This window comes from Ceratosolen solmsi, unplaced genomic scaffold (assembly GCF_000503995.2).
Source record: "Ceratosolen solmsi marchali unplaced genomic scaffold, CerSol_1.0 scaffold7, whole genome shotgun sequence".
Taxonomy (NCBI): domain Eukaryota; kingdom Metazoa; phylum Arthropoda; class Insecta; order Hymenoptera; family Agaonidae; genus Ceratosolen; species Ceratosolen solmsi.
This window is the reverse complement of record NW_011948413.1, coordinates 1,817,017-1,839,378: the sequence shown is the minus strand read 5'-3', so window position 1 is coordinate 1,839,378 and position 22,362 is coordinate 1,817,017.

The following is a 22,362-nucleotide window of genomic DNA, read 5'->3' as shown; positions in this document are numbered from 1 at the left end:
GTAGATCAATAAGAATTAAAGAAAAGGAACCTAGGATACTAACAGCTGCAATTTATTTAATCTCTAAGGAAGGTACCAAGGCAACCGCTCCGATGGTAAGTTAACAACTGTTACTAGTGATTGACCTACCCTGTATATAAATATCGTTTTCATAAGATGGTAATTTTCCAAATTATGTATCGATTGAGCAATTAAAATTTTTTTTTTATTTATGATCAGAAATTAATATTTACCAAGTAAAACTAGAATAATGAAAATTAACCTGTAAAACAGTAGAAACAAGAGTTTGTATGTAAAATTTCCAAATTCTATTCTATTATTATTAAATTACACGAATTTTCTTTTGTATTATTTTATAATAATGCTTCATATATATGTAGTATACCTTTATGTAGTAAATATATTTCTTGGAATAAAATATTTATATTACTATTTGTTTTAATTAGTATTACTATATTTTTATACTATTATTTTATAAAATATATTTATTACATAAAGGTATATGTATATATATATATATTTGTATTTTATTATAAAATAACATAAATGCACAATCTATTGTCTTTATTATTTTGCATATTAATTCGTTATATTTTTACTTAATAGATATTGCGCTTATATTGTGTTATGCGTGTGTACATATATGTATGTATACGAAAGTTGGAAAAGTAATTATATATATATGTGTGGATTTCAATTACAATACTTTAAGATAATATGCATATATTCTTTTTAAATATGATGATTTAATAAGAACATATTCATAATAATAAATAATATATTAAAATATTAAAATATAAATTTTAATTATAATTCCACTGAAGTATAATTTTTTCATAACTGTGAGACCTTCGTAATGCTCACATTACCTCTTAATTCAGTGATGACATACGACGACAACGAGAACGGCTTGAAAAAAAACTCGCATTATTCAAATTTTATATTCGATTATGCAAATTAATGTGAGTCGTATAAAAATGTCTGTCGCTTTCTGTTCTTCGAGTTTTACATCGCTTGCAAGTGATTTTTATGATTCTTGAGAAACAAAATTCTGCTGCGGCGCCACGTTTCCCGTCGTTTCTCCAATTTCTGTGCGCCTTCACGTATTCCCTTAAAAAAGCTATATGTAACCTATTACGTCATCACATTGCTGTGTAGAAGCTGCAACAGCTTTTATTGAATGTTGCATAAACTAATTCTACACTAGTCTTTAGTTATAATTAAAACTCTTTATAGAAAACAACAAAATTCATTGCAACACAATGTTAATATCATATATTCAGTTTTCTATTTTTCGATAGCAAAATTCTTACAATTTTATATTTCTTCAATTATAAATATTTATAATTTTAGTTGGATAAACATCAAAACAAAAATCATTATGTTTAATTTTCGGTATTATTATTATTTTTTTTATATTTCTGCTAGAAGATATATGTAATTTTAAAAACTATTTTTTTACATTATGCTTTGATGTATAGTTTCTACCTTCTTTATTTATAGATAATAGAAATAATGTGAAAATTAATATAATATATTTACATATAGAACTATAATATATTAAATATATCTAATCATCTAAAGATATTATATGTAAATAATAATATAAAGATATTAAATATAAATAATAATAAAAAGATATTAATTATAAACAATAATATACAGGTATTCAATATAAATAATAATATGCAGATATTAAATATAAATAATATTATACAGATATTAAATATAAATAATAATATTATAGATAAAGTTATTAAAATACAATATGTTTATTTATCACATTTTATGAATTTATTAAAAACTGATATTGTTACCCTAAGAAATTATTATTGTATAAGTAAATGAGAATAAAAATGAGAAGATCAATATATTAAAGTAGTTTATATAATAAGACAGTAATTTATATTCTTTTAGTATAATATAGATTTTGAGTTAGAAAATAAATCAACAATAACAAAAACAATTTTTTACATTTCTCTAATACTAAATATTAAAATATAATATTATGATTGAATTATTATCATTACCAAATACTACATTTAAAATACGATATGATATTTCAATTCAGTAACTGCCATTTATTGGATCTCAATTTCATTGGGTTATTAATCCCTGATAGGTATTTATTTAATTATTGCAAACTTAGTCATAACTTATGAATTAATAATAATAAAATTAATTTAATATAAGAACAAAATCAATATCATAATACATATTATTTTTAAAAGCAAATATAAATTTTAATCTGCAATGGATATTAATTTATGCATTTATTAATTTAATGCAAATTAATAATTATTAATGGAAAATGCTTATGAGAGTAATAGTAAATTATTTTAAATAAATATATCCTTGTAATCTTTGAGATCAATTATGAAAGTCTAGCAAGAGAGTACAGAAGCTTTGGCCAAGAGGATGTCATGCTAATAGCATGGTAACAGCTTCCGTGCTCAGATCTCATCATTTTGACCCAAACCAAGTGACTTAACTGGATTCTATACATATTTTAACACTAGCGAAACCGTACAAGAAATTCGTTTGATTGTCATGCATAAGCGATTTTATTAATCGGTGTTGGTTTATATGCATATTGTGCCGCCGACAGCAAAGTTTTACCTACGAGAAAGAAGCAAATTGGCATTTTTAATATTTTAGCGTATGCTATCATTTGATATTAATATATCGTTTTTGACAACTACAATTTTATGTCTGTGAAACTTATATATATTAAAATCAAATTCGTAACTTCAACTTAATGAGTCTACACGATATAAAATGACCGCATAAGATATATTTAAATTGCATTTTTCAAATAACTTCTTAATTATTTTCTACGACACATAAAATATCTTGAAAATTGAGAAATTCAAAAAACACAGTTGCGGTATTATAAGTCACTGAAAAATAATTTCAAATACATCTATCGATAAATATTGATTTTTTTCTGATTTTCTATTTAGAAAGAAATATTAAACTAAAATTTAATTTTCAATCTTTTTATTACATTATAGATATTAAATAGCTTTAAAATACTATAACAATGTTCAATAAAAACTTTATTCATTCTTTGACAAATTTTTGAAATATATTTGATTGATGTAAATTATATAAAATAAAAAAATTAATTATAAAATTTATAGAGATAAATGAATTTACATATACTTATAGTATAAAAAATTTAATTTATGATTAAGTAAGTTACAATGTAGTTAACAAATAAGTTACATATAAATAAATTAATAAATTAATAAATACAAATACAAAACAGATAAATAACTTATGTGTTCTGAATTATAATTTATCATTGAATGCTAATAATTTAGAAATAAACCATTTATTACACATTTACTATAATGGTTAGGTAAATTATTGTTTTCTATTTTTTATTTCTAAAGTTTAAAGAAATTTAAAGTTTCATATCATACTTCTACGACCACATTAAATTATCTATTGTACAATTATTCATTTATGCTTATTACGTATGATATACAACACAAATCTTGAATTATTACTGGCTAACCAGACTTTAAATTTAAAGCGTATTACCATATATATCGTGCCTTTGATTAATATTTTTAGAAATCTGCATACTTTAATTTCCTACATCTTTATCAAATTCTTGATCTAATGATTGGGAAATATTGTTCAACTAACAGCTCAACTAGAAAATGAAACTCTATAAAACACTCAATATTACTTTGAGGACTAACAATTATGCGCTATGAAAAGAAGTAAAATATTAGAAAACAAATTTTATCTCATAAAAACGTATAGTACACAGTTTCAAGATTTTTATGATAAATTCAAAGTAAAACAATTGATCCCTCGGGAACTAAAGTATATGATATACTTAATGCCCCCTTAGTATAGGATAGGTTTTTTTTACAATTTGTTCAAAAATATCGCATCGACTCGTATGGAGGCATATTTAATACATAAATCAAAATGCGGAAGGTCTTCGCCAGTGGACCGAAGATACGATATAAATGCAAATATATACATGCATAGAAGCAAGGTACATACTGTATATGTATAGATATGGTAACGCCATCTTGATGGTGCAGAATGGCGCTTTCGAAAGATGGTGGTGGCTTTCCTTGTTCGATGTATAGAAATGTTATATAAATTTGGGTAGAATAAATATCAACGTTTGAATTCTCATTTCGAAATATCCCTCATTGTACTTCCATGAAAGTGAACTAAAGATTCTTAGCGTACCTGTACTTTGACATATAAAATTCAAATAGCTCAATTTTCTAAGCATACTTATGTTATTTAAAAACTATTTCCTTATTGTTATTAATAATTATTTACTTTATTATATAAGTTTTTTTTCTAATTTGCAATAAAAAAAAAATTACTTTAAAATTATTACTCTAAATCATTCTGAACTCATTAAAATCTTATTGAAATTAATATTTGTATATATTTGAAGATAAATGATTTAAAAATATTCTCTGTATGAGTCTATGTTAGAATGCGATGAATAAAAATATATACCTTATTATATATTATGAGTATTTATATGTTTGTTTTATTTCTGTATTTTAAGCATTAGAATAATAAAATTATTAATATTGTAATTTATTCTAAAAGAAACAATATTTTTATCTTTAAGTACATATAAAATATGTAACCGTTTCTATATTTTTCAATATTGCTTCATTATCCTTTCATAGATTACTATGTTCGTAGACTCTAAATGATCAAATTTATTAAATTATTTAAAAAGTTTTACCTTGAATCTCAAGCTTTAAGTTGATATAAGAGTTAAACTAAAACTTTAACAGGTAAATAAATTAAAATTTAATTGCTGTTCTAAATACAACAAAAATTACATACTCCAAAATATATAAGTTGTCTTATACATATTTGTATCCAAACTTATATATTTAAAGAAACATATATTTATGTTAATAATTTTTATTATTTTGATATTTTTTTATGTTGTAAATTATAAGGTAAAGTCCTTTGATCTATATCTATAAGAAAAAAGTTCACTGATTGTTTTAAAATAATAAAGAATAAATTATTATTCGGAAACGTATTGCTATTCATTACAAATAATCATTTCATAACATATTAAACTGATCTACTGTAAACAAGAGTATAGTAATGAAATATCATGTTACCTAAATTAATTAAACTTTTCGAATTTAAACTTTATATTTCGCATTTTTAAATTCACTACCACACGATAAACGGTTCTGCCTTGCTTATGACTTCTCAAACAGCATTATTTTAAAAAATAGTTTACTCTGAATTACTACAAGCATTTTTATAGCTCTTTCGCTTACTTATTCTTCAATATATAGATAATACCTTTAGAAAAGTTTAAGAAAAATATTTATAAATTTATTAACACTTTTTGAGAAATTAATTTAATTTAATTAACACAGACCGCTTGTACATACCAACAACTTTCTTATTTTTAAATGATCATACATTCTAAATTGTATTTAATTTTTATAAATTATATGAACTATTTTTATTTGAAAATGTATTTTAACATTTCGCATTCAAAACTAATTCTATAATAATTTCTTGAAAGATCTTCATGGTATACATGAATTTTAAAATATATAATCTATTAAGTTTACGTACATAAAATGTTTGTAGAAAATTTTTAAGAATAATATTATTTATAATATCATTGACTCTAATTTTGTTATCAAATACACATAATTTTAATTTTTATATTATTATTTAATAATTTCTTAAATATTATTAAGTTCATTTAATATTTTAAGGAAAAAAGTACCGAAGAATCTCATGAGTATTAAAAAAAATTTTTAATCAATCCAATTGCATCATATGAAATAGTATTTTCTTTATATATTTAAAAAAATATATCGAATCTGAATACCTTCCATATCATTTTTTTATGCATATGAAAGACCTAATAGTAAAATTAAACTTCAAATCAAATCTAAATACAATTCCATATATAATGAATATTACATAATTGGAACGGATACATTATTAATACAACGTAAATAAGCTGGAGCTCCATAAAATAGCAAAGACCTGGAGTTTCAAACTTAACCTCCATCTAGAATATCTATTCAATCTTGCATCAAGCGTAAGTATATCAACAGAGAAGTGTAACTGCCGGAATGTCAGACATTCCACTCAAGCGCACAATTACAAAATTAGCGCTAAGATCTTAAATGCAGACGTTCAGATAAGATTCGGTTTAATTAGAGACGCACGCTTGCTTTGTTAAAGGGGAGTACGCTAGTGTTGTAGGAAACCCTCCTTTCTCACTCACAGTTTCTCTCTTTTCCTCATTTACACACAAACACAAACACAAACACAAACACAAAGACACACACACACACACACACACACACACACATACACACACAAGCACGTGCGCACGCTTCTATTCGCTTAGTCCCTCTTACTCTTAAAAGCGAAGAAACTCGTACTGAGCTCGAAAGTAGAAGCAGATGACACGTTCGCCAGGAGTGCGCTGATAAGGCAATGCTACTATAACACGCCTCACGAAGATGCCCACATTACGAAACACTAAGGAATACGAGCGCAACGCCAAGGCAATCGTCTTTATGACGCAGTGATACGGCCGTAAACGTTCCTACGTACAGTGCATAACAAGAGCAGAGCAGTGACGCCAACCCCTAAGTCGCATGGGGTGTAACAACTTTAATTGAATGTTTTCTTAGCGTGGAATATCACACTTCCCTGGCGGATTCGCGAAGCGATATTGCTACTGTCGATGTAGACCTCGGAAAAGAAAGTCTCCCAGATTCTACAGAAACTTTGTACAATAATTTACCTTAGCGTTATTACAGTTTTATAAGTTATATTATAATAATGCATTAGCTTAGGTTCAGCGTCTTTTGAAGTCCCTTCCAATTGGAAAAGTTATTATTATTTAAGATCTGCTACAAAAATACTGAAAATTTCAGCTTTTCTTTAAAGCGAATTTTTATTGAGAAAATTTTTTATTGAGAAAAAAATGTAAATGATTAGAATACCAATTTGTCTCTACATAATTAAATATACAGTGGCATAAAAAAAATTAATGAACATAAAAATTTTATAAGTAAATGTTTCAATTAGCTTAAATGTACAAAAAATTTTAAATGTATATTATTTCATGTTTACCAGTTTTTATGTTTAATTAAAATTCTGTTTCTATATGAGATTTTTAATATTATTATAAAGTAATTTAATTTGCTCATAATATATCCATAGATTAGTATTATTAATAATCAGATTACTTTTTATTTAATTATTATTGCATATTTGAAATGAGAAATCGAAAAGTTTTTCATATAAAGTACTGAAATTGGCATTAAAAATAAAAAAATCTTAATACCTTTTATATATTTTTTTAATATTCTATAATTATTCGTGTTCTTAGAAATTGGTATTTCAAATATTATGACTAAAAAAAATAACTATAATATTGAGATAAAATAAATTTAAGCAGAATTTATTTGTAGCATTCCATATTAATATTGAAATAACTATGTCAATAGTAATTTCAATATTCCAAGGTATGCATATAAGATAAAATACTTCAGTATTGTCCTTGAAAGTGCTACGTAAATATTATTTATTCATTAAAATTCTTATTTTTGCGTAAGTTGACAAATATCAAAAGTATTTAAATTTCAAATGCGTGTTTTAATCAATGGCTTGAGCCAGCGTATATTACGATGTAGCCATCTCATTTTCATTCAAAGAAATTTAAGATTATAAAATAGTGAGTGAAATCAAGTGTTACTTTCGCTTGAAATAGTTTTGAAAATGAAGCAAACAAGATGCAAATCCAATCCAACTAAGAATCCATTCGAGCGACAATGTAATTATAAAAGTGTCGAAACGCTTTTAAAAGCCAGCAATGCCTACATAATCATTCGAACCAGTACCGGTAATCCCTCCGCACGTTAAACGAGCAATGGAAAACGGCGATGGTAGTAGAAAATAAATAGCTATTTCCATTTTTCATCATGGCGCGTGCGCCAAAGGCGGGAGGGGGATACAATTGCCGCGGGCTGAGCTTGAGCGGTGGGCTCGAGTTTATGGCGGGGGCGTGTTGTATAAAACACTCGCGACATTACCTCCAATATTCGCAAAACGGATTCTCTACCGCCGTCGCCGTCGCCCTTTCTCCCCCGTTCTCGGTTAGTACCGTGGTAATGAGGTGGTTTCGATTCTGGCCCCGAGGCGAATCCTTCTTCCTCTCGGTAGCTGCTGCTGCTGCTGCTACATGTAAATCCGATGTGTTTTAGGCACTTAGAACAAGATTCGACAGCGACGAGATTACAGCTAGAGGGACTGCCGATTCGGTGATACTCGGATCGCTCAGAATAGTACACAAGCTAGAAAACTGCGGGTGGTAATATATTTTTGGGATTTTTATTCGATCTTCACTTTTGAATACTCGAACAATATTTTATGATTATAATAATTTAAAACTATCGTTAGTATGCTTAAGATAACAAGTTTTATTAATAACTATAAAGCTCATATGGGATCTTGTTAATTGAATTTCATATGATCCACAGGCAAAATTATAATTTCTATAAGAAAAGTCATCTTACACGTTATATTGACACTTTATAAAATTTTTAAAATAATTTTTCTTTTTTATGAACATTATTGCATAGATTATACTCTATTCATATTTGATTTCTGTGTACAATTTTGTAAATATAAATTTAATCAAAAGTTAATGTTTAAGTTTTCGATTCATTTATTTTTTCGTTATATGTATAACAAATTAATATTGTGAACTGTAATATCAAAAGTTAACCATATAAAATTTTATGTCATTTTAATACTAACAAGTATTTACTCGTTAACGCAAGGAACACAATTCCAATTTATATTGAAGAAATTAACGAAGTACTTATCTAAATCTATTATCATGGAAATATTAAAAATGAACAAATATATCCACATATAATAAAAATTTAGCGCATGAAGCAGTAGCTGATTCAATACCCGGCTCTACTCGAAGAAGTGGTAAGAGCTTTACAAGCTCTTACTTCCTAGGGTAACCGACTACCAGTACACTACGACACGAGAATCCGGAAACTTACAACCTTCTACCTCCGAACGAAGTGCATACTAACGCCTCAGAACCCCAAGAGTTTATCGATTGAATTCATCAACAAGAATTATTTCTGTATTTGGATATTAAAAGGAATAAATAGTACAGCAAACAAATGTGTTAAATATTAAATTAATACGCTATCCCTTCCACTTGCCCGCACATCTGTTCTACACAACACCTCGTGGTCTTTTAGTTAATTCTAAACAAACTGTTAAATTTATAATTTTATAATTTTTTATTTTATAAATTTCATACTACTAATCATAAATAAATACATTAAAGATATATATTAATTATTCAAGCATATTATCATAATTATGATATACTTTATTTACCTTAATGATTTATTAACTAGAAATATTGATTATTTGGAGATAGATCTAACCATAGGATCGGTATTAATTTAATTTTTATACTATAAAAAATATTACTTTGTGATTAACTGATTAAATATGACAGTTTTCAATTACTTATTAATATCCAAATTAAATCAAACGTTTTTAAATATTTATCCTGACATATCACAAAATAATTTTTTTAATGAGAAATTGTAAATAAGAATGTGCAATTTAATTAGGTAAATAAAAATAATATATTATTATATTGGAAACTATAGAAAATTATAAAATTTCATATATGATTAACATTTGAAAAACTCGTAAAAATGGAAAATGATCATTTTAATAAAGAATCAAAGAATTTATATTTATATATATATTACAATACTTATATATATTTAAAAAATTATTATGTTCATAATAATATGTATAATATGTATTTACAAAAGATATCAGTGCTTTCAAAAGAATTAAAATTGTTTTAATGATAAAACTTAAAGAATAAAGAAATGAAATACAACATTTTTTTATATTATAAATGAATTTATAAATCAATTATTTAACTATAATTATATTTTTAAAAACTCTATTGAGTAATTTGAATTAAAAAGTGTTTATTTTTATCAATGTATTTTTATATTTAAAAATTAACACTTACTGGAAGTCAGACATAAACCGTAAAAAATACGATTTAATTGAACGAACCTATTCATACGAACGATCTTATATTACACTGCAGTTGTGTGCCATAAACGTTAGTATGAAAAAAAAAATTAAACTTCTAGAAACATTTCTTCTTTCCCATTTCCTTGGCTACTCTATTATAAAAAGTAAAAATTTTATAACCGTATTTATAGATTATTCTTTTTTTTAATTTAATTTTAATATTTTTAATCCGTAATAATAGACGAATTTTTGTAATCATTAGAAATTAAGTTAGTTTTTTACAGTGATGTTAGATATTAATTGAAAAATTTTATGTTTAAAAAATTATAATAATACTGTATGCTTAATATTATATACTTCATGTTCAATACAAGAATTCTTTTATATACCTTCAGTGGAGGTTATTAATTTAAAAATTAATAATAATAAATTAATAAATATTATTACAGAAAAAATTTGAAAAAAAGACTAACAACTACCTTATCAATATCTTTCTTCTTTAAATAATTCTATATGTTAAAATAAAAAATATTTTTTTTCTTTACTCTATCTACTTATTATTTTTTTAATATGCCTATTATTATTATTTTGTTTATTATCATTTATAGTATTAATAGTAGTAGTTATTGTGGTCATATTAATTCTTCAATAAATATTTTTATGCATGTAAAAACTGGATTGTAATAAAAAAATTAAATTAAAGCGGAAACATCTTAAAAACAAATGTAATATTTGAACAATATGAAAATAGTTTTTTGAAATGTAACTTATAATAACTATGTTAAGATATTATTAATTACATTGTTAAAATATCAACTAGATGATTTTATTTATTTATTTTATTTATAATTTATATAGTTTAATGTATTAAATTCATATACAAAGGAATAAATAAATCATACATCATAATTCTTTCATTGGTAATCCCTAGGAGAATATATGTATATATATATATGCGCAGATCTCCTTAAAATCACTTCCTAGCATAACTTGAATAAGAGAATGAGCCACACAATTAATAAAGAATCGTCTCTAGACGAATAACCAAAACACAGCAAGTGTCAGAAAGTTAGAAGAGCCAAGAGTTTATCAGTTTTACGTCTCACGCAGCTCATCGTGAATCTCAGAAATATAAATCGTAAAGGCGTCGCAGCAACGCGGCTCGTAATTTAAACTAGCGCAGTTTGGATAACTAGTTCTCTTGTTGCCAGCGTCATCATTGCTCCTTTCCACCCCTCATCGACGGCGACAACGACGACGTCGGCGACTACGTTGTAAAACGATTTGCAGTAAAACACCGAATGAGTTTATTGCGCTTATTGACCAAATCCAGCAGTAGTACGGGTGTTAAATCGTTATCCCGCGACGAACCTCCCACATTATTGCCAATATGTGATGTCATGTTTCGCAAACTAACGCTCGTATGTAAAGCCTTCAATTTCGAAACTCTGGTCTTACACACACTTTCACCACCATTAGCTTACAGCAACTACGTACTTAAAGCGAATGATCGCAGTGTGTACTATAAATAATGATAAGCGATAAGTGTTAGAAAACGCTTTGCCGATGTGTTGCTCGATAACACCGAATTTGAATGTTGTTTGAAATAGCTATTTCTTATAATCATAAAAACAGTTTCTCTTATACATAAAGAAATTTAACACTTGATTTTATACATGAATTTCTTTGGATCAAGAAGTAACAGTCATTTAAATAAAATTTATTTTCAAATCGATTTTGAAATACTCACATTTTTATAAAGTCTAGAAGAATTGTATTATTTATACAACAAAGCTAATATATTTAACTTCTATAGAACACTTAATTATTATGTAATTTATCAGTTACTATATGCTTCATAATAGTTTTATAAATAATATTAATTTATACATTAAAAATAATTTTTTAAATATTTTTAATAGTTTATTACCTTAAATTTATTTAAGTAACAATTTTATTTAGTACATTATATCATACATATAAGCAAATGAAATATAAAGAATATTTTTAAATAATATTGAAAAATATTCTTCATTGACTAACGCAAGAGTAAAAAATATACATAAAATATGATTATTTATAAAATTATTCTTAATTTATTCATATTTTAACTCAGAACTACTTTATTTATTATTCTTCATTGATAAAAACACACACAAATGTTTATACGGGATAATTCTTACATTACTATTACTTCTGAATTCTACATCCATAACGATTTTATTCTATTCACTTTATATGACCATCCCAGCAATTTATTGCAATTTATTTCTGATAAACTTATTTGTTTAGGTATACAATATTTCAAATAGCTTACTGTATCAAAGAAGAAAATTTTGTCTACAAAATTTTATATTTTACAATCGTCTAAATTCCATTAACATCAATCAATCAACAAACATAAAATCTGTAAATGTGAATACATGAAAAAAATTTATAAATATCAAGTAATGATACATTTACAGTATTGTATCATTATTTTGTCATTTAATATAAAAATAATAAAATGTATACAATATTATCAAAACCGTATGTCTAAATATATAAAAAGTAATATCTGTTAAAATAATGTTTGTATAATAAATCGTTTTTTATATCTGAAGTTGTCATGATTTGATATCTCACCCTCGATATTCGCAAATGAAGAAACCTCTTAGCGATTAAAGTCATGTATCTATCGTATTTGAGTTATATGCAGTTCGTAAGATTGACCATAAAAAGATAGTGAAACTTTTAAATTTACTATGTATTTCAGATTGCAACAAAGTTTATTACATTTTTATTTTTTTATATATAAGAAATAATTTAAAACTAAACTTTAAATTTCTTATGGAAAAATTTTGAATTTAAGATATTGAACACTTGTATTAATATATAACTTTTAATAAAAAAAATTGTTAATCGATATATTCATTTTATAATTTGATAAAAAATACTACTAAAATGAAATAATTTATCATGAGTTATGATTAATAACTATAGAGATATGACAGTTTTATAATTACTTACCAAAGAATAACACTGTGGTGGCTGGTTGGCATTAATTGAAATTCAGTTTATTATCACGAATTTCTAGATGATTGCATCGAGTAAGAAGGAAAACCAAAAAGTTACCATATCTATTAAAATATGAGTAAGATCAAGTTACAAAAAGGATTACTATTAAAAACCAATGGCAAAATTGTTTTTCACGAAGGTCAAGATATTTCATTATTTATCTCCGATAATCAATTACAATCTTTATAAATACATTTTTTATTCTTACAATTAATTTATCAAAGTAATTAAAAACTCAACATTAGTATATACGGTATTTTTCACTGCTAATTTCAAGTTGATTAATTGATTTACAATACAAATTTGAGGAATAATTCAAAGGACCGAATGCGTTACCAAATCTGAAATTGAGGCAATCAAAATGTATTAATATAACCTATTAATATATTAAAATAAACGGCAAAAGGCTAGTTAATTTTGGGTTAAAATGAAAGTGAGCCTTATAAAGCACTTATCATATTTCAAGGAAGATTCCGGCCAATAAAACGGGCGTTTATTGGCACATCTCCGGAAAAAAGTAATTCAAGTTTTAGAGTACGAGCGAACGGAAAGACTCGTTGGAAGAGAGTAGATATTTCTTCTATTCGGCTATATATGATTGTAGTAATTCCCCTCTAGCCTCCACATTGTCGCCTCTCCTTCTCTCTCACTTTTTTCTTTCCTCTTTCGATCCCTCCCTCGTCCTCTTTCGATAGTAACAGTAGCCAAAGAGTCAGGGGAGAAGTACCGAAGGCGTAAGTAGTATTTTCTCAGATTGAAAAGCTTTCGCGATGAAATACGACTGGGGCATAGGCGGTATTGCAACCCTTCTGTGCTTTAATGGAATTAGTATTTAATAGTTTAAAGCGCATTGGGTATCCGCGGCGTCGAATGCCTTTACGCTGAAAAAAAGAAAATAACAAAGTGGATAAACGGGCAGCAATATTTCACTTAATAGCTTTCTCATTCATCACGTGGCTCTACGTTGGATCCTGGTTCGAGGAGTATCGCATGCATTGCGCTATGCTGAAGAAGCAATAAGACCGGTAAACTTAAATTAATGGTTCTGTCGTGATTTGCGCAGACGGCGACCTAAAATGTGTGTATTTCAACAATTTTAAGTTATTAGCAGTCCATCATTCCACTCCTTGTCATGGCTCTTTCCATTTACATTATATAATTTTTTTTTATTTTTGCTTATACTTTCAAGGGAAACATTGTTTTAAACTTAAACCTTAAACTTAAATCTTAAAAAATACCAAAATCCTGAAGATAACTAAAAAAAATTATAATATTTGTTATACAAATTCTTATGTATTCTTATCTATTCTTGTCATACAATCTAATTTAATAAAATTAGATTCTTCATTAAAACATAAATAAATGGGTAATCATTAAAATTAAAGATTTTATTATTATTGAATAGTATTTTTTATTTATCGCTTTTCTTACATTTTGTCATTCATTTTTATTTATAAAATAAGAAACAGAAAACTTGAGGAATTATGAAAATGTCTAGTTTCATAGTAATAATCCATTTAGTTTATTTAATTGAAATATATCTATAAATACAAGTGTAATAAATATATAAAATAAGCCATTATTATATTTATTTTTCAAAATATTTCAGGATTTTATGTAATTAGTTCACCGTACGGTGTTATATACGTAAATTCAATACAATCCTTTAAAATGAATAGTGAAACAATTAGATGTATATGTATTAAATAATGTAACAAGTACATTGTTTATACTTATGAGTAAAAATTTCAATCTCAAAGTTCTATCCATTTAAGTCAGGCGATAGATCATATGCCTTTTCTCGCGCAAGGAACGAACGACGTTTGCACCCTATTGCCTCTAACACGAACGACTCAATTAAATGTATACAAGGCGAGTGGGGTTGATAGAGCGGCCGGTCATAAATATGAATTATCCGCGGTAAACGTTCCCTCGGGAGAACGAGACAGGAAATGTTGCATCTAAAGAGCCCAGTTGCCGCCAAGAAAATTTTTTTTTATCTTTTATCGATTTTTTTTGTTATTCTGACCAGTGATTTGTATAAAATATTGCCAACGTTTTTCAAAATTATGGCAAAGTTTAAACTTAAACTGATTGAAATATATTCATCTACTTATCTCGTAAGAATGAATTGTTCTTTGCATGATTTATATTTATTAAAATTACATTTTTACATGAACACAATTTACATTATAAATTAGATATAATTTAAATAAAATTAAGTTCTCGTATTATTGAAATTTAATATCTATTAAGATATTATCATCTATATTAAACTAATGGAATCAATGAGTGAAAACATTGATTTTTAATTCATCATCCTGTATTTCCAATAAAATAACTACGGTCATTTCAAAATGATAGGTATAAGTATATATTAATCGACGTACAGGAATCTATGATATTCATTAATCAGTTCTTATGAGAGCGTCATAATTTCTATGGCATATAAAAATCTTCTGTTTTTGATCATAATAACTAAAGTGTCGTGTGCGCATGCACTTTCATCTACCGCTAATGGAAACAAATGATAATTAACTGCTTTGCTGAGTTCGGCAGATTGCTGGTGACAGTGCTACTGTTTGAGGTATGAAATATGGTAAATGCTACGTAAATGAAGTTATAATATTTTGTAACTTTTCATTTTTCAAATTAGAGCTATAAATAAATATGATTTGAATATTAATTCTAGAATTAAACATTGACATTTAATAACCTTATTTTAATATAATTAATCAAATAGTTATTATATTGGGATTTAACTTTTTAAACTTTCACAAAATAAAAAATAATCATATATGATTACATGCGTAGAAAAATTATATGCATTTATAATTAGGTAAATGAAGAGGCTATTAAAAAATAGTAGCCGTATGAATAGAAATTTGTTATTATTAGTTAGTGCTCTAATATCTTGTGACATACTCATTCATAAAGTGTCATAATAAATATACATTGATATGTTACAATAATGTTATAATATAATATATTTAAGTAATTAATAATATATTATTACAAATATATAATATATAATCTATCTTTACAGATGCAGCAATAGTTGTAAACAATTGAATTGTTCTCATAAATAATCGATAAAAACGTATTCTAAATAGATTAAAGAGATAAAAGCTTTGGTGTCACCGAGCAATAGCAAAGCAAAATAGAAATAGATTCTGTCGTCAAAATTATGCTCAGGATATATTCCAATTTAAAAGATGAACGATATAACAAAACAGAACTTCTTGAACGCAGCCGTAGTTTGCGGACAAATCCAAAGTCGATTCAGAAGCTTTGATACGCCTTCGACTAGTTTATTTAGGTACGCAACGCCAAGACATAAAATGTGGCGTAACGGTACACATTGCTGCAAGTACGTTATTGCAGACTTGTGCGCTTCCTGTCACCGAGTCGCTGTCGTCGTGCGTGAATAGAAGCGGTCGCGCGAGCGAGTCTCAGGAAGCGTGTGCTTTACTAACGATGATAAACGAGCCCATGCTAAGACGCCATATTTATGCTAATCTGGGCCGCTCCGCCCTTACCTACCACTCATGCAACGTCGCTCTTTCACCCTCGGCGATTCCCTCACCCACGGACCCCCGTCATGTGTGCGCAACTATATCACTTTCCCGGATTTCTGGAACTCACTCTCGCCCTTAGCAAGCGAGTTCTTCCGATTTGAACTGGAATGCGATTTGCACAGTCACCCGAAATTTCCGAACCTACGCCTAAGCGTTTCTGTCGATAAGGCAAACGGAAGATGTTATATTCTCGCGGTTGAATTCAAAGCTTTGGATTCTGATTTAAAATCTGTTTGTTTTTGTCATTTTCTTTATTTAGAATTTCTATTTTAGAAGCCGATTGTGTAAAAATGCATTGTCGTATTCCTATTAATTTGTAGAGCTACAAGTTTTCTTTTAAATATTTATATATACTTATATTTCATAATGTTACCCGAGTTATTCATAGAAATAAAATTTTACATTTTGTATATATTTTTAATTAAAATATTAATGCAATGTATGACAACATTTATTTTTTGAAAAATATTACGTTATTTTAAAAAATATATATCTACAATAGATTGAAAATCTTACGAACGAAATTACGTTATTGGAACTCGAGAAGTAATCCAATGAAATTACAAATGGCTTACATAAAGTTTTATCTGTTATATGACTGTAAAAAATGATTAGCTTAAATTTTATTTAAAGGAAAAACATATTCCACTATTTTTATAAACTTCTAAGACTCTTACAAAAAGCATAGGTAAAAGAGAGAAAAAAACTTCAAGATAGAAATAACATTCTATCATAGCTAGAAAAAGATTATCAAAAGTGCAGTAAAATGAAAACAAATTTTGAAAATAAAATTAAAACAAAGTTATATAATCATTGACATCCAATGCATTATGTTGGGCATAATCTGACAACAGTGACCATCTTTTGAGACCAGTACTTTCCCTTTTCATCACTTTTATTCTTTCTTCCTTTCTTTCAGTAAAAGAGCGCTTGGCAAAAATACTTATCCTTAGCGAGGAAATTGGCCGACTTGCCATATGCGTCTGCAATCGCGTTCTCGCGTACCAACCGCCGTCACCGCCGCCGCCACTGCCATCGACGGGGGTTGGAAACGCCCGCATTACAAATTTAATCTTACAAATGGATCCGAAAACTTGGAAACAATGGAATATATGAGATGCGGCCGCGTATATCACACGCGACCAGACGGCAATATTGTCAAGGCCGATTTCGCATCCGCCGTTAAGAGGGAAAGTCGCGCGATGATAGAACGCAACACGCAAAAGCGAAAGGAGACGGCAAACTAAGGCGAAAATACATCGTGTGGCTTCTGCCGCGAACTTACAAAATATCGGAACTTCATCTGCACTTGTCGGGAAGCGAGGCGTACCGTAACTTTTATTGCTGTGACCGTACAAGCCGCATATTTGGCCGATGTATCCCGACATATTTTTTACGATTTTACTTCGATCTCCTCTGAATTTATAGCGATTTCGGAACGTTTCAGCCTCGTTTTAACATAACATTTCGCTTATGATTGCTTCATGTATAGTCAGGTGTTAACATTCCTCGTTGCTTGTAGGTTTTCCTACCTTAAAGAAGATTCGTGAAAAATTGTACTAGAAAAAAGGGCTATTTTCTAATATAAAATCAATTACATATTATATTCATCTGTGTCCATGTCAGCTTTCACATGGCTGTAATAGATTTTAATTCAATATATCAAATTTATATAAGCAAACTAACAAAGCGTTAAAAATTTTTTATTCTAAGTAAACTTTATTCCAAAATAAATACAAAATTTATACGTATAATAATTACAGATATACTGATAATAAATAGTTAAATATTGTACCAATGAATTATTTTTTTTGCAGCAAAGAGAAATCAGATAAATTAGATTTATTATCACTCAGTTATAATAAATTTTTCAAATAATAAATTCAATTGATTAAGAAAATCTCTTTTACACTCTCAAATTACTAAATAATAAAAAATGAAAAATCCGTATAAAATGGTGACAATTTTTATCGTATTCCTTTTGTAAAATTGCTCCCAAACAAAGCAACGAACATTTGCATATATACTCGTAGATTTAAAAATCATAAATTTTCATTTAAAACATGATTTGTACTAATGGAGTTCAGATTCTATAAAATATTTTTATATTTATCAGTAAGATCAATGATAGCTTTTCATTTTCAGTATGTTGTTAAGTAATTTAAAAAGAGTCGGGCATTGTTCCACTCGCGCGGCCGTATATCAAGATTACGATACCAAGCAAAATCATCGGTCAAAGCCAATGAGTTCCCAATAATTACACCACGGGCCATGAAAAGTTTCATACATTTCATCGCAATGCACAGCCAAATGGCTTCCGGTCCAGCAGTCGAGCATCGTCGATAACGGAGACGTCGTCGTCCTCTCGGGGGCGAGATTCAATATCGCATTCGCACCGCCGCGCGGCTCTCCTCGTTCCACCATTGTCCCTCGTATTGTTCGTAAAGTTTTCAGCCAAACTCCACAAATTACCATATGAATTAAAGTAATGTGAATTACAGGATGGGAAGAACGAATCGTACCTCCTCTCGCGGTACCAAGCGAACAACGAAAAAATTATGGTTATAAGATAGTTTTGAATGCTGATATATTTCTAACTCTATCTGCTCCGTAAACACCATTTTCGACTATCAATATTCAAAGAAAAGTCAATCAATGAAATCAATAAAAGAAAGGATGCGGTGAAAGGGCTTTGAAGGGCAGTTTTTCTTTAATTACTAAGCAGCACCTACTTTGCTTAACGTAAGATTAAATAATGTGTAAAATATTTTATTTTACTACAAGGATAATTTTCTACATTGAAATATTGATTCTTATAAATCGAAATTTCAAAGTGCATAAATCCTAGTATTTCTGCAGTTCTTAGTGTATTCTCTTTTATGAATCTCACTGATCGCAACTATATCAAACTTTTGAGTGTGAGGAGATAAACAATCACATGAAGTGGTCACACTTATGAAGGATAAAATGATGCTGGACAGGAAAAATTTGTTAATAATAATGTAGGATAGTCCCTCCGTATACGAATGTGTAAAAAATGTTATTTGGTAAAGAGTGGAAGTATACTTTAGGCTGGGCCATTCAATTTTTACTTTTCCACAGTATCCATAGTATCAGTTGGTCACCACACGCTAGACATGCGCTTGTGCACTTTCTGACTATACAATCTAGATGGCAATAAATTCACATTAATCTATCAGCCTAAAAGCGATCGCGAGCATGGGGATTCAACCCACCGTATTATACCTCTTTCGCATGTCGAGTTTGATTACACTTTAATTATTGTATTTCTATGATTCGCATTTTAAAAGATCATTATCTTTCTTTTTTAAGAAGAAGTAAACGATCGAATAGGTCGTTTGAGTGATCAATGATTCTCCTATGTTTAAACAAATCAGAACTAGAAGTTTTTAAATATATATAATTATACATATATTTCATTTTATATCTAATACGCCTCTATGTACTTCAACTAATAATTTAATCCTAAGATTAAATTCATTTAAGATTTAAACGATTTATATTTATAACTACAGACAGGTAAAATAGAATCCGTTGCTATAAGAGCTTCCTTAATATCTACAGCATATGAATTTTTAAAATGCATATTAATAAATTATATAATCTAGTTCATGATTTCAGGCTTAATATACTTGGTCTCAAATTGTATGCTTATAAAATTAACGTATAGATTATTTATCTTTATCGAATACAATCGAATACTGACGCAACTAAATTTCATCAAGTAATGCTTTAATGTAGCTTGTATTATGTGTTATGTATTATAACGTGGCTCGTATTATGCAAATTGAGCATTTTCATATTTCATTTATCGAAGGATTAGAAGTTGAATCTTCTTGTAGAAATATTGATAAATATATTTTGGTTTAGTACTAGACATGGCGTTTCAAAAAATGTCGACGTTGACACGCAGAACAGATGAGCTTTCTTGGAAAAATATATATGTGAATGTTTAAATACAAAGGTGATGACGGATGGACGAGGTCTAAAGCTTTAGGAGCGTATTAATTTGTAGTAATTATCAGAGGTGTAATTCATCCGCGGAGGGTCGTGGGTTGTGTCCGGGGTTGGTCGGCCTCGTGTTAACACCGTTGTTATGGTCCATTATATTGTCGAGTGTACGTACGCACGGCCAACTTGCAGTTAGAGAAAATGACTTGTCTCATTCCATCTTTCTCACGTTATTCTCATCTTTCTCTTTCTCGCACATTCAAAATGCAAACGCAAATGCTAATTGTTATCTTACGGAGTTTCACCTTGTTTTTTAATATTTTCTTCCTAATTACATTATAAATATACATTTTTAAATATTAAAGCTTTATAAGGTGCTTATAAAAACCATGTAAGTAATGAAGATAATTTTTTTTTCTATAAGTCGTACTTAGCTTTCAATTATTTTATTTATTTACTAGCATTATTTCAAATTTGCTAGTACTTGAATAAAATTAGTTTAATAAAAAAATATAAATATTTTCCAAATTTGTTTTGCTATTTGTAATGAAGCTGTCAATATTTTAATTTATCGAAAAAATAATAGAATTTTTAATGTAATTACATTGCATTCTGCAATGAAATTTATTCAAAAATAATACGGAGCATTTATTTATACTATTTATATAGATAATTAATAGATATATTTTACTAGTGTTATAAAGTGCATATATACATAACTGCTACCATAATCTGTAAGAATAAAAATTTTAAATAAATTCTAGAAATAAAGACTATATATTGGAATGCATAAGTAAAGATGTTAAAGATATTCATAAAAAAATATTTTTGTATGCACATAGTGCATTTTCAGACTTTTAGTCATTATCCATTTTTGTTAAAAAAAAAAATTTTAATTAAGGTAATTACTAAAATTTTGTATAATTAAATAGTTTAAAAGTTAACTATTTTAGAAGATCGTAAATTTGATTAGATTTTACTAATTTTTCATAAAAAATATCTCCTTGAAATGTTGAAAAAAATTTTTCAACTAAATCACTCTGAAAAAAAGTAATTGAAAGGTAGAATATACTTCATAGAAACTGTATTCTATAAAATGTATATCTGTCTGTCTAAAAAATATTGTCAAACATTAAATACAATTTGAAACTATAAAATCATACGTAAAGCAGGCGACTGCGCAGAAAATTCTTGAAAAAAAATGTTCCTCCCGGAGCCAAGGGACACGAGCAAAATCAATTATTTCAAGTCGCTGGATCGAGCCGATCGGGATTCGAATCCATGCGGCTTTGTCACATATAATTTGAAATACGAGGTCCCGGCCACACGATGCTCACCGCTCCCGGCGCGTGCTGCCTGACCCCTTCCCCTTCCACGACACCACGCGATTCCGAATTTTCCCATGCGCCCACTGTTATTATTGTTATTATCGTATCATCATTCCCTATGGCGCATCGTCGCGTAAATATAAATATAACGGAGCAATTAGTCTGCGGTCTCGGCAGAGATTAGGAAGTCAGGATCGTCTAGCGCGTGGTCTGCATATTGAGAGGAGCGCGTGCACGACGAATCGCGGTGAAAATTGATAAAACGTTATTTAATCCAAGTGCGCGTCGCCGCGACGAGAAGGGAAACCCTGCGAAACCATCCTACCCGC